Genomic DNA, 2,659 nt, shown 5'->3' on the forward strand with positions numbered 1-2,659 from the left:
ATAAAGAAAAAACAACTATATGTGCTGCTAAAGATTTATCGGGGAACACAATATATGACCCTGGAAGAATAAACAACATTTTCAGGGATTTCTATGAAACTTTATACTCACCACAAATAAACCCATCTAAAAATGAAATTGATCTGTTTCTTGACAACGTAACTCTTCCAAAATTACTAGACAGTCAAGCAATGGAACTGGATTCGCCACTGCCGCCAAGTGAACTCCAGGAAGCCCTGATAAGTATGCCCAATAATAAGGCTCCAGGTCCAGACGGCTTCCCTGCAGAATTCTACAAAGAATTCTGGACAATTCTGGCACCAGTATTCCACGGAATGTTGCAGGAAATCGAGGAAAATGGCAGACTACCACCAAATATGAATTCTGCCAACATTAGTCTCCTGCTAAAACCAGGCAAAGACCCTTTATTTCCCTCAAGCTATCGTCCAATTTCTCTTTTAAATGTAGACCTTAAAATAATCTGCAAAGCTCTCTCAAAGAGATTAGAGAAAATAACCCCCCTCTTAATTCATCCTGACCAAACTGGTTTCATAAAAGGTCGGCACTCCTCAACAAATACTCGTAGATTACTTAATTTAATAGACTACTCATACGATAAAAACATCGAAACCATAATATTATCTCTAGATGCAGAAAAAGCATTTGACAGAGTTAACTGGAAATTCCTATTCGCAACTTTACACAAATTTGGTTTTGGAAACTCTTTCATAAACTGGATAAGAATATTATACAATTCCCCAACAGCTCGTATCAGAACAAATGACCAGACATCCTCCAGCTTCTGTCTCCTGAGGGGCACCAGACAGGGATGCCCACTCTCCCCTTCACTTTTTGCAATTTTTATCGAACCTCTAGCAGCAGCATTTAGACAGGCTACAACAATTAAGGGCATAAAATGTAAGAACATAGAACATAAAATCAGTCTCTATGCGGATGATGTGTTGCTTTTTCTGCAAAACACACAAACCAACCTCTCTGAGGTAATTACTCTAATAAACTGGTTTTCAAGAGTTTCAGATTATTCAATTAACTGGCCAAAATCTACAGTTCTCCCCATTAACTGCTCCTTCCATAATTCTTCCTCTGCCCCACTGCAATCTGGAAATATTAAATATTTAGGTATTAATGTTTCTCCTAAGCTTTCAGACTTAACTAAATTAAACCACATCCCACTTCTAAAGAAAGTAGAAGGCGATCTGACTAGATGGAAATCTTTACCCATATCACTCATGGGAAGGGTCGCCACTATAAAAATGATGATCTTGCCAAGAATAAATTACTTATTTTTGATGATCCCTAACAAACCATCACAAAATTGGTTCAGATCTCTGGATTCATATATTTCCAAATTCCTTTGGAAAGATAAACCCCCGCGTATCAGCTTAAAAACGCTACAAAGAACCAAGGATAGAGGAGGATTAGATCTGCCTAATTTTCACCAATACTTCTTAGCCAACAGGCTTCAGTTCATCTCAGAATGGTCAAAACATACCTTCCTAGATGAGCACTGGCTAGATGTTGAACAGGCACTATGCAAGGATCTAGAGATTTCAGACTTACCATTTATTAGCTCAAAAATCAAAAGACATGAATGCTTTAAAAGTATCAACATCAGCTTCTCTCTGACAGCATGGTGGGAGTTTCTAAAAATAACGGAGTCTTCATTAATCCCATGCAAACGTACACCTATCTGGAATAACCCTGACATATTAAAAAACAATAATATGATTAATTTCCCAGAATGGAGTTGTAAAGGAATTAAATACTTAGAACATATATTAGAGGGAACAGAATTTATTCCATTTGACAGACTAGTTGCACAATATGGGATCAACAAGAAAAGATTTTTAGAATATCAACAAATTAAATCCATACTAAAAAAGAAATTTAACCTCAGTCAAGTTGAATTAAAAACACCACCAAGTGCGGCACATTTCCTTACTCTTAAACCCCCCAAATTATTATCTAAAATATACAGAACACTCTCTAAATTAGATGAATCAATATCCCTTCCTATTGCAAAGTGGGAAGCAGATTTATCAGTCAGTTTAGACCAAAACTTCTGGTCTCAGGTATGCTTGAAAACCTTTCAATTGATTAAAAATCCCAGTCTGCAATTAATTCAATACAAAATACTACATAGAGTGCACTATACAGGTCATCGGATGTTCAAGATGGGCTTTACATCTTCCAACAACTGCTCACACTGTCAAGGCAATACACCAGACAATTACATTCACGCTCTTTGGTTCTGTCCACCAGTGCAGAAGTTTTGGCGCGAGATATGTGAAGACTTATCAAAGTGTCTGAAATGTAACATTCCAACTTCCCCCTTAGTGTGTTTGTTGGGCAGCTTAGATAATGTCACTTCAGAAAAGAATATAGCCCATATGGTTTTCACTGCCCTATGCATAGCCAAGAAAACTGTTCTCATGAAATGGAAAAATAAAAACAATCTTAATTCTAACCAATATAGAAATTATCTATTAGATTACATTAGTGTTGATACAGCCTCTGCCACCACATCAGATCAATTGCTCTGGGCTCCTTTGATCAGCTCCATCACCTAGTCGGGGTGGGGGGTCATAGTTTGGTCCCGCCTTCACTGTTGTGATTGGTGTGGGGGTAGGGACAGGCT

This window comes from Copadichromis virginalis, linkage group LG11, assembly GCF_057382275.1.
Source record: "Copadichromis virginalis isolate Kocher_CV1m ecotype Utaka linkage group LG11, C_Virginalis_male_GT1.1, whole genome shotgun sequence".
NCBI classification, from domain to species: Eukaryota; Metazoa; Chordata; class Actinopteri; order Cichliformes; family Cichlidae; genus Copadichromis; species Copadichromis virginalis.